Raw genomic sequence first — 13,177 nt, 5'->3', positions numbered from 1 at the left:
GCAGCGGTAGAAAAGGAATGTCTAGCCATAGTGTGGGCACTACAAAAACTTCAGCCTTATCTGTATGGAAGAAAATTCACTGTGATGACAGATCACGACCCTCTAACATGGATAAATAGAGCCAGTCAGCAAAATACCAAGTTGCTAAGATGGAATCTGGGGTTGCAAGCATATGATATGTCAGTGCAGTACCACAGTGGGAGTAGCAATGCCACTGCAGATGGGCTCTGAAGACAGGGAATTGGGTGAGGTACACCCAGATAGACCTGACACTCTCAAGCAATGTTTCTCAAGGGGCACTTGAAAAACTTGCTTAAGTTCCCCGGGGGGGAAGAGATGTTACTATTGGGGAGAGATGGGCAAAGGGCGCCAGCCTAGTCAAATAGAATTTGATACATAATTCTATCAACTGTATAAATAAATGTAAAATACAGGCTTGTGTTTTTAAATGTAAGAAAACTCTGTAAAATGTGAACTTCAAAATTGTTGCAATATTGCCATCTGCTGTAAGGAATACCAAGCCGAGTATTTCAAATGTGCCTTTTTAAGTTGAAAATATCTTATTAATGTTTTACAAGTCAGTTCCAGTGCGACTGGATGAATGTTTCATGTCCATTGTTTTAAGGCTAAAGTTTATGACCAGAATTTAGATGTGGAATGTGTTTTATTGCTCTGGTTTCTTCTAGCATATACATGTGAAATGTCTTCTACTGTTGTAAGTTTCTGTGCAGGTGTTAGATTGCTAAATAATGCAGTTTGTTTGCCTGGGAAAACCTAAGTGTCAAAAATGATGTAATTTGGGGAGGGACCCAGCAAACATGTCTGTTAGTAATGTTTAAATACTATTTCTCACAAGAGACTAGAAGCATTTTGATCTGGATATCCAACTTATCAGCAGTCTGCCTTGTGCTCACACGTAAGTTTTAGCATTGTGATTTCTTGTAGGAATAGTTAAAGCTAGTAAAGTTTAATTAGGTATTTTTCTTTGAAATCAGACCTGTCCTACTGTATTACTTTAAGTTTCCGTGTGAACTCTTAGATATCTCTGTGGTTTAGTAGTTTTGTCTTGTGTTTTAAGTATTTATTATTAAATATTTTTAAAACCTTCCACCTGTGGCTGATTTGTGTAGAGATTAGTTCTAGAATACATTGCATATTTATAGAGGTTATTGTAATAGGCTACTCTAAAGTAAGCCTTGACTGTTAGTCATACTACCATTGGATAATAGTATTGCACAGTAATAATTGGACACCCTTTTAAGGGCCTTTTAGTAGCTGATATTATTAACTGGGTGGTGGCAGTAATTACTACTGTATAGTCTGAGTAAAGGGGCACAGCTGGAGAATATGTACCAGCCTTTCCCAGGAGAGTCTGTGAAATTGTATAAATACTTATCTCAAAGTGTGTGTGTTGTGTCAGCTACTTGGCAGGGCAAGAAGCACTGGTTGGACAGAGAGGGTACTGGAGGTTCTAGCTTGCCCAGTTAGGCTGAGACCTGGACCCTATAGCTGTGCCAGTGGGAGGGGGGGTCTTATTGGGGACCTGGTGAGCAAAGGAGCAACCAGCCCCAGACTGACTGTGAGCTCTGTGTGCACTTAAGGGAAATTGTACTTTACTGTGTGTATTAGTTATCCTTTTCCGCTTCTATGAAACGACCTCCCTGGTGTTGGCGGTGAAGATTGAGGCTCCTTGATTGCTGGGCCAGGGCACGGTCATCACATATACCATGTCACAAATAAGTTAATGTAGACAGGTACTATTTGCCAAGTGCTGACATGACCCTTCTTCAGCAAAAATGGCAACCACAAGAGCTAGAATGAATACCAGAGGTTGAGGGCACAACCTCCACACAGGGGCAGTTTGTTATTCTTTACATTTTGATTGCTAGCACTTGGTGTTTTTTACTTAAAAGCTGTTAGTTAATATAAGTTTACTTAACCTGTCTTCAACACACTGCATGCCAGCTCTGTCATTTCATAATCATTGGAATGTCTCTTGAAAACAGGCAACATAATGCTGCAGGCAAAACAGAGTTTTCATAGTCCATGTAAATAGTTCTTTCTGAGAGATGAGTACTGTAACAAGCTTGTTCAAAGGTAGGGGTACAAAAATAGTTTCATAGGGCATTCATTACTACTGACCTTGACACAAACAATTAGTGAAATATAGGTATACTACAGATGTGTATGTGCTAGTAATTTGCTACATGCTTGCTTACACTTGCTCTAAAAGTCAAGTGCTCAAACTCCCACTAACTTGAGCTCCTAATTCTATGTAGTCCTCCCAACACCTGACCTTAGAAATCTATATTGCCCTATCAGAACCCTAACTCTAACCTTAAAACTCCCACCCAGTTCTCAACTTGAGTTGTCACTCCTTTAAACTAAAACTCCACTCTCCCTCCTTAACCTTAAAGTCCCTGATGATTTCCTAACCCTAAAACTCCAACCCCCTTCTCTAAACCTAAATTCCCTGATCTGTCCCTGACCTTAAAACTCCCCTCCCACTCCCTAACCCTGAAATCCCCCTCTTGCTCCCTCCCCATGGCTGCTGCACCTATCTCTCCTGAACTTGAATAACATATTAAGGTAAGGGGAGGCAGCTGTTTACCGAAGCTGATATTCAAAGTTGAGTTCAAGTGGCAGACTACATGAGCTACAAAATGCTCGAATCCCTCAGACAGTGGTTTTCAAGCACTTGGACTCATCCAAATCTGTGAAAAAAATTAATTCAAAATACACGGTAGTGTTTATTCTTACTAAAGCTGATTAATTTATAGTATTATACTGTCATATTTAAAATAACGATTTTATAGCTGCTCTGGTGGCATAGACATATAAAGCTCTGACTACAGACCAGTTGACCCGGGTTAATTAGCAGCTTGGGTGACTGACAGAGTGGCAGGGAAAGGAAAAGCATGCACATCCAAGGTAGGAGGATGCTCGTTGATATGTCTGCTAAGGGGAGGTGTGGTCCAAAGATGAGAGTTGCCCCCAGATATAATCAATGAGTGGAGGGAGTGGGGAAAAGGAGTGGGTAGATCACTAAAAAAAAAAAAAAAAAAAAAAAAGATGGAAGTACAGGCGAGCCAAGCTCCCAGGACACCCTTGAGATCCATAAGTGGCCCCAGCAAAAACACAGAAAATCCGGGGGCTTGGTGAGTAGCTGGTAGACCCTGCATGGACATTGGGTACTGGGGGATCAGCTATAAAAATGAGGTCTGAGGGGACAAAAAAAACAACCATTTTTTAAGTATACTTCCACTTATCAGAGATGCAACCCATAGGTGACAGCTCACATTGGTTAAAACTAGGCTGTCGAGCCGGTGGACCATTTGTAGCCGAACCATAATATCTCAATTAGAATTTACCAAGAAATGAGATCACAGACCCAGAAAAATATACATGGGTGATCCAGCTATCATTTCTGGTGAGATATGCTAATGGAAAAAGGGGACAAGTAACAGAGAAAAATAAATGGATACAGTGGAAGTATTTACTGGACGGTATTTGGGAAAAAGGATTCCAATGTGTGTGTCACCAACATTTATTAGATATAAGAGGTAATGTTACAAAAAAGCTTTTCAATCGACTCATTAATGGAACAGAAATATGACACTGTTGTAATAGGAGGAGGTATGGTGGTTAAATGAAAAAGCATGGCAGGAGTAGGAGTGAGGTGGGGGGGTGACTTAAAACACCGATAAAATAAGGGGAACAAATAGTGGAAGGAGGTAAGGTGAAATGCTGGGAATTAATAAAAGACCAATACAGGTTGTATAATGGGATGTTTTTGCATTACAAGAGGAAGCAAAAAATACAATCTGGCCAGGAAGACAGAAATAGGATATACCTAAATATAAAATGGTTGAGAAATAGGAGAATGCAAGAATTCAAGAGCAGGGGTCTAACAACAGCATATAGTTCTCTGATTCAATTCTCAGCTGGGGTGCCTTCTGTGTGGAGTCTGCATGTCCTCCCTGCATTTGTGTGGGTTTCCTCTGGGTGCTCCGGTTTCCTCCCACGTTACAAAGACATGCGTCTGGAGCGCTGAAACTTGGCTTTGTTCCAAGTCGGACTTTCCCAGTTAACAAATGTTAAATAAATAAAAAACAATAATACGTAAAGAAGTGACAGAGAAATAGATTAAAAACAGTAATGGAATTAATAGGAGGATGGAATAAACTGCTGGGTAAATACATGGAAATATTGCACTGGGAGAAAATAAGTGACATTACAGGAAAAGCAGTTATGCTATGAACATTCAGAATTGTCAGACAAAAGTACCCTTACAAGCATGACGGACAAAATCTGAAACACATCTTTTTGGACTGTAAGATACTAGATGAGTACAAAAGGCAAACAGATAAGTTTATTAGGAAACTGAAGAAACAGATGTGGGGTTAACAGAGCAGAGATGGTTATTGGGAATGAGTTTAGACTGGCGACAGGTTTCTGAGGAACAAATGTTAGTCACTTTCATATTATTGTTAGTGAAAAAATAATAACAAAGCTTTGGAAGCAAAATGAGACACAAGAAATGAAAGAGCTGGTGAGATTACTAGAGAGACAAGAAGAGGAATAAAGGCATTTTACAGTTACCAGAAAAGTGAGCTCTGAGGAAATGGGAGATATGGAAATAAAAAATGCAACTAGTGGCATAACAAGGGAGATAGATGAGGGTATTCTGAGGCTCTAAGGTTTGCAAATTGTGTAGATAGTTTATATGATTGTACAAGCAAGTGTATTAAGTGAATAAGCAGAAATGGGGGGACATATTGATAAATCTAACAGGGAACACAAGGAAAAATAAGAAAAGAATGAATCAAGGGCTAAGATGCTGGGCTAAAAGACAAGCGTAGAACCACGAGAAATAGATAAAAGTAAAGGGTACCACTTGCTAAACGTAAGAGAAAAAACAGGAAATAACACAGAATATAGTCTCCCTCAGGAGGAAATCATAATAGGGTGAGCCCTGGGGGATAAGATAGCGGTAGAAAGTTAGAAACCAGGGGATTCTCATGGGGATTTTGATATGGGATACATTGGGAGTATGGTGGTTAAAAAGTACAAGAGCCCTCACAAAGCTAGTTCTTGTGTATTTATGTACTTACATGAAGTGTAAAATAAAGTCATGTGGATAAAAGTACTAGATATGAGGTGAAAAGTATTGGTAAAAATATAAAGAGAAGATGTTTTAAATACCTGCACTGGGTTGGTTTGCTTGTAACAGATATATAAAAAGGAAGAAGGGGTACTAACTGAATAGCAACTAACCACTGACATTTTTGAAGTAATACAAACTATGTGGCTTCACATTTGAATGTAAAAGAAAAAGATGTATAACTGAATAAAAATAGTTTATATAGGGAAAAAGGGAATTTACCAAGAAATGAATTAATACCATACCCCATCAGAATGTACATTACACCTTGTTTTGACCCCTTTCACCATACGTTGTCAGTATGGGTACATTCAAGCAACGGTGGAAAAGATGAGCAACTGAAGGAGCTTGATAGGTGGCAAGGAGAAAAAAATATACTTAAATAAATCTACCTAGAGACATGTGAAGGCTTGTGCTGTCTGCTACAAAATGCATACTTATCCGGCATTTCTTTTCCTGTACTTGAAAAATCATAACAGATTGTTCTATATTCCTCATGCATGACTGTAACACATTCTCAGGCATGATAGCCAAACCATTACATTGTCATGCTGGTTTTTGCATGTGTAGTTCACTTTGTTCTTCACCTGTAGTAGCACTTATGGAAACCTGCTCTTAGAATATATGCACCAGTGCCAGAAACTCACAATGTCTCTGCTGTGTCACCACATTTCACCATCCACATATGATGTACACCTTTCTATGCAATTCTGCTGATCTTTATTTTTTTTTACATGCCACTTCAATTCTGGGCATTATCTTTCAAAATCTTACTGGAAAAATTCTGGACAAAGCCAAAAATTATGATATTTACTAGAATAGAATGCTTTGCACTAACATGCATTTTCTGAATATGCTGAGTTTGAAACTCAAACACCTTGTCATTATTTAATAACCTCAACCCTCAGTGATATGCTGGAAAATCATACATTTTATGAGGAACCGACCAAAAACATGAGGCAAAAATCTTGACATTCCATGTAATTCTGAGAGGTATAAATCTTAGGACATCCTTTGCTTTGGACATTTTTCAGAGCATATCCTTGCTATGCCCTTCTCCCCATATGTCACAGGGCAAACTGTACTGCATGTACACATTCAAGAATCTTGTTTCTTATGAGGCAGCCACAAAATCCGATTATGGTGACACCAGCACCACAGCCGCACCAACTGCTAAAGCTACCTTTTAATGACACCATATGCACCCCTAGACGTTTGCATAGTGGTCATGTGATCAGTGTAGATAACACTAGGTCAATATGCATTATTTGCTAACCAAGCAACTACCCCCTAACACAAGCATACCCCTTAACTTGCTTGATTGAATATAGGCACAAAGGTTTTTGAAAAAATAGATACATCAGGCTAAACATCTGGACATCTCATTAATATAAAATATGAATGCCAATTAGCACATAACTCTTCCCACTTCCAGCAGAACTGTGGGATACTACCGAGAAACAGAAAATTCAAGAAATGAGAGTGACAAAAATACACAAAAATATAAGGATATTACCAAAAGACAGTGTAAAATCTGTAGACTTTAATGAATGATACTGCAAAAATCTAGTTTATGAAGTGATTTATTTTTCCTCCTGAAAAAAGGAAGTGTAATATGTCAGTCCTCATTGGTGACACCAGTATATTGGCATAACATCTGCTTCAAAATTATGTCTGACGCAATGTCTGACACAGGAGGCAATTCAGAAAAGCATGTGAAGGGACAACACAACCCTAAAATATGAAAGTTCATAGGTTCATAGGTGCACACTAAGTTAACGACCACTAGTGCTCTTATAATTCAACCCAAATGTGATCCACAAATTTGATTTGTATAGGAGTGATTTACTGACTTCCTCTGTCTGTCAGAGACATAGGTGCCAGACCAGGAGTGAATTTCTGATTACCTATAAATTAGTCCAAGTTCATAGGGTCATAGGTAGGTACTAGGCTATTGGCCCTAGGGCCTATATAAGCCTAGCCAAAAAGGTACCCCGGCTTTTTCCACCCAAGAAAATTATTTTCCTGTGCCCCTGTCGAGCAGAGCCACAGAAGTGATCCCCGGGGTGAATTTCCTATCTCCCATCCAATCATCAAGATTTCTCTTGAAAAGTGCTAATGAGGAGCTTTGTTTGATATAGATAGGTAGTTTGTTCCAGAGTATGGGAAGTCTCTGGGACAGGAATCTATCCCTCCAGCATGTTCTGCTTATTGTGGTGACAAGGTTTAGGTCCCTAGAGCGTGTAGCTCGGAAGGATTGGGATTTCTTTAATTGGAGTATGTCCAACAGCTCTGGGTTTGATATAGCTTTGTATGTTAGGCAGAGATCGCCTCTGAGTAGGCGATATGCAACAGAGTAAAGCTGGAGTTTTTTGAGATGGTCTGTGTAGGGCATCTGACTGAGGCCAATAATCCTCTCTGTGAGGTATTTCTGCAGCCTTTCTAGTTGTTGTAGATGTCTTGTGAGGTACATACCAAAACAGGTGTTGTACTCTATAATAGGTCTAATGAGTGACAAGTAGATTGGAACAATGACCTCTTTTTTCCTGGATGAGAAACCTTTTGTGATGAGGTGTGCCACGTAGAAGGATTTCCTGACTACTGTGGCGATGTGATTATCAAAGGAGAGACTACTGTCCGCCTGTGTACCATGGTCTCATCACACTTTCGGTGTTAAGTAGACTACCACCTATGTGGTAGTTCATGGGTACAGAGTTTTTACCAAAAGGGATGACAATGCACTTTTCGGCATTGAGCTTGAGGCCATGGCTTTGACAGCAGGCATCTATCTCAGTGAGGCCCTTTTGTAGGATGTCCACATCATTAGGAGTTTCGATTATGGCTCCTAGTTTGCAGTCATCTGTGAACTTCGTTAGCCAACGACCTTCTGTGTTAGCCTGTACTTCTGAGAAGTAGATACCAAACAGGGGAGGACCCAAGACTGAACCCTGTGGTACTCCACTTGTCACTGGTCTGAAGTCGGATTTGGAGTCTGCTACTTTCACAGTGTGGGTTCTGTCAGTGAGCCAGTTGGTAACCCATCTTGTGACATAGGGATTTATACCTAGTTTAGTGAGTTTATCTATAATTCCGAGTGGGGGATGGTGTTGAAAGCCTTGCGGAGATCTAGGCCTCGTCTACAGCTTTGGTGACCACTTCAAAGAAGTCTATCATGTTTAGGAGACATGATCTGCCGAACTGGGTGGGGTCCAGAGTTTGGAGAGTACCAATGTCAAATCAATGTCAAAATTGCGCAAAAGCTGCTGGTTTCTGTAAGAGCCAAAACAATCAAAAGGAATGGGACCAGAAAATAGAGATCAATAGCAGACCACAATGATATAACAAAAAAAAAAAACCAAACGCTGGATCTCAATCGCCAAAAATGTATTTGAAAGTTACCTAAAACATACAAAGCTTTTCGGATAAACCCTTCATCAGTATATACAATGAACCTGCACGCAGCCATCCATTTTATATAATCACATGAATGAATCAACCAATCATTAAAACCTAATGAATGTAAAGCTATATACATTTAAAAACATACAATCATATCTATATATACACATATAATTAAAACTACACTAATTATAAAAATTAATTTCAAAAAAACAATTATAAAACATTTAATACCTTTCTTAATAATACCATACAAAAAAAATGAATAAACTGCAAAGGGAACTATTTATAATTCCATCTGCTTATGCTTAAGAATAGGTTTAATGCTTGCCAATGCATTTAATCCTGGAGGTTAATCTGACTGAAATCTCTCTATCCATTTACATTCGGCTACCTCCATCTTATTGATAATATCACCTCCTCTACTATTGAACGCTACTTTTTGAACTACTCTAAACCTGAACTCATGCCCCACGCCATTATCACTGGATCCCTATCAGTTTATTGAATGCACTACTTACCGAACACCTCTTCGGCGAACTCTATTAAGTGAAATCTTATGCCGTTGAACGATCGTTTCAGTAAAGTTTTTCCCAGGGGAAAAAACAGTGGGTCATTATTGGGGATTTGCCTTTTCCCTACTGTAATGTGATCTTGGAGTTGGTATAGTTATTTAGGGGGTGTGGGGGCAGACCCCCACATTGGGCGATGTGGGGTGTACAACCCCCCCACCAGGGTGGGTTTTAAATAGTGCTGTTTTTGTTGCGATCACAGGGTTGGCCAACTGTTTTTTTTTTCCCCTGGGGAAAAACTTCACTGAAAACGATCATTTGCCGGAATAAGATTTCACTTAATAGAGTTCTACGAAGAGGTGTTTGATAAGTAGTGTGTTCAATAAAGTGATATAGACCCAGTATCACTAGCATGTTTAACTAAAGAATTAGTAAGGACACCTCTTTGTATCTCAGAAAACTTCTCTGAAATAAGTTCTTTCAACTTCCTGTTGGATTTGCCAATATAAAAAGAAGCACATGCCACACATACAGCTTCATAAACTATATTTGTAGTATTGCATGTTACAAAGCACTTAAATTGATATTTTTTCCTGAGTAATGGGATGGAAAAATCAATACTATTCAATAAATATTTATAGGAAATGCAACCAATATTAGTTTTCTAGATATTAAAATCAAGAAAAAAGGACTAGAACTTTTTACATGTTTGCTTAGAAAAGATGTGCAGGTGAATATATTTTTACATAGAAGAACTATGGAACCCAAAAATGTTTATAGAGAAATTATTAAAAGCCTGTTTTTAAGAGTAAGTAGGGTGACTACTGATACAGAGATATCTAAACAACAAATTCAGGAAATGAAGAATGATTTTTGAGTAGACAATATGACATAGGTGTTCTGGATGAAATATATGAACACGTCCTTAATGAATGTGAATGGCAGGCATTGCCATACTTTGCCAAATGTCAGCAAAGGCCACCGACACTCAGTAATATGGCTGTAGATAAAAGCGATCCAGTTAGTTACATTACTAAATACAACAACCAAGCCAAACAGCAACCAAGAAAAAACAGCAGTTTTCTGTTGAATGTCACCAAGTACGATAGATTCCACCACAGTTAAGAACAAAGTGCAAAACACAATTACTAAATGTAATATTACAATGAAAGAAATTATTATTATAATTGATTTTATACACTGATGAAGGGGTTATCCAGAAACCTTTGTGTGTGTTAGGTAACTTTCAAATACATTTTTGGCGGCTGAGATCCAGCGTTTGTTTTTTTTTCTTCTATAAGAGCCATCCATATGCTCATTCAATCCATATGTTCTTAAGTAAGTATTAGGCTAATTGCCCTTGTGGTCCATTTTAAGCCTAGCCAATTCCCCTCAAAGGTGACAACCAAACCCTGTACCTTGTGTCTGTGAGGCAAAGAGGACATCAGAGCATCCCCCCTATTCTTTTTGATAGCTGCCATGGGATCTTTTACATCCATCTGAACTACCACCAACTCAAGCAGATGGTAGCTCACTTTAGTGTCTCATCCAAAAGATGGCATACATAGGAGTGCAACACCCCCTTCATACTGCATTGCAATGTCAGCAATCAATCTACCTGGTGTGGGACTAGAACTCATAGTCTTCTGCAACAAAGGCAAGTGTGCTAACTGTTGCACCTCTGACACTGCAAGTACAATTAAGAGGTCTGGGCAAATGTCTCTTTGCAAGGGTAACAGCAGAACACTGTCTGATTAAATGACTTGCTTATTACCACATTCAAGCAAGTGAAGACATAGACCCATTAGATATTCTTCAGTATGACTACTGAGGTAGCCTTTAGCTATATGAGTTATATAATCTCAAAGATATAACAGCCAGCCAGTCTTCCAAAGGCTCTGGCCCCCCTCCACACATGTACTCAGACTACTGTTGCTCGAGCTCCAAAGAAAGAAAACAGCAGTCTAGGTGATAAAATCCCCCAGTACTTTCTTGCCACCCTCAAGAGCACTCCTCTTGGCCTTCAGAGGATTAGCGGTTAGCTCCTAGCTTCCATTACTGACAGATAAGTCTACTTTGGGATCCCTTCCATGCATATTTCTTTGGCCTATTTTTTGATAAGAATAGCAACTACTTAAGGAACTCTTGTTGACAACATGGATTAGATAAAGATGAAATAATAACTTTGTCTGAAGTCTTATTGCAGGCTTTGAATCTGGTGGAACAGCACAGGGGCTTGACTGATAAACATTGTTCCATAATACCTGATGATCTTTTATCAGAAGTTTCTTCTGTGTTTTCTTCACATGTCCCTGGTTCTGAATATGAGGAAAGTGATTCCCCAATCTCTCTTGTAGAGGAATTTTGTTTTGCTAAGACGTTGTCTAGAATGAATAATTTGTTTCAGTGGGAACAGGTGAATGTTCCTTCTTCTTTAAGAAGATATTATGAAATATTGCAAGAGGATATGGACAAGTTGTTAATGGATATGCCACAATATACTCCTGTCTTCCTATTACACTGGCTTTGGAGAATGTTTTAGACTTAGCCTGCAATAATGCTGATAATCAATTTTGGCCCCTAAAAAGGCAGACAGACTTTATAAAGTTTCTCAGTGTAACAGAAATTTGTTTTCTCATCTTAAGTCTGACCCAGCAGCTATTTCAATTTCAAGAAGGAATACCTTGAAATGGAGGCAAGTCTTCCCACTTTCATTTATAAAATTCCTGAACTACTCACATAGCCCATTTGTCTGAGACAATGTGATGCCAAAGGGGAAGCTTGGCAACCAGTCTGTAGGACAGATTTAAGGATGTGGAGGGAAGGGGGGAGTAATGCTGATATATTCATTCTAATGTGGAAGACTGTCCCTTTTTCTGAAAGGATCCCTGCTTTTTGTTTAATCCCACCTGCCACTATTTCTTATCACCCTGCTTGCCAGAACCTTGTTGGGTCTGCTTGTTCTGTTTTTTTTTTAAAGGAACCAGAGAATTCAGTAGATTAAAGGAAAGAGGGATGAAAAATCTTAGTATCAGTCGATCTTTGGCTTCTTTCTTCAAAATATTTAGAGTACTGGAGTAGTAGAAAGATCAAACAAAACCTTCTTATCCAAAAATGTCAGACTTAACCTCCTCTGAAAACTTCCGATTATGTACCCAGGCAAGACATCTCATCACGGCAGCAGTAGCTGCAGTCCTGGACACAGAATCAGCACAATCAACTACATTCTCTAAAGAATGTTTTGGCACTTGGGAAACAGTAGCAATAACAATATTCAGGAAGGACCGACCTTCTGAAGCAAAGGGACAGAAAAGTTCCCACTGTCAACGTACGTCAGCATGTACTTCTACATATGAGACTGGTAGTTCAAAAGTTGTTTTCTCCTATGATAGGATAAAGAAAGGGCAACCTATGTTAAAACAGGATATTTTCAAATGGTTGTTCATTATTATTGCTTTTTGTCATTCCCACAATTGTAAATCACTTCCAGGCACATTCTTCTAGAGCCTTGCCTTCTTCAGTGGCAAACTGGAAAGGGGTGGACTCTAGAATAATTCTAGGGGGCACTACTTGGTCCACTGTGCATTCTTGTTCAAAGTGTAACAAACTGGATTCTTTTTCCAGGTCCAGAACAGGCTTTGCTAGGACCATTCTCCATTGGCTCCAAAATCCAGGTTAGATAACCTATGGTAATCTAGCCATATTGCTAAAGGCTACTGCAGCAATAACACGGATGAGCATATTCAGTTGTATCTGTAGCACTTACCAAAACAGTAGTAACTACAGCAGCCGCACCCTCCCTCCATCACACATTTTCTGTATACAGTTATGTGTTTGGGCCGGGGGAGGGGGGATGTTCTGAGGGTCTTAGCTGCCTAGTCTGCTGTTTTCACCCTTTAGAGCTCCAGCTATAGTTGCCTAGGTGCATGTGTGGAGGTGAGACACAGATTTTGGAAGACTGATTGGGCGTTATATCCTTGGCAGAATGTATCCCATACTGCTAAAGGCTACTGCATTAGTCATTACTTCGAACACCTGCTATTATGGAAATTCACGCCATGCATGCTTATTTGCACAGCCATCTAATCTAACATGGCAGGGC

Source organism: Protopterus annectens, chromosome 1.part2 (genome assembly GCF_019279795.1).
Source record: "Protopterus annectens isolate FY-2018-M chromosome 1.part2, PAN1.0, whole genome shotgun sequence".
NCBI lineage: Eukaryota > Metazoa > Chordata > Ceratodontiformes > Protopteridae > Protopterus > Protopterus annectens.
This window is presented reverse-complemented; position numbering follows the sequence as displayed.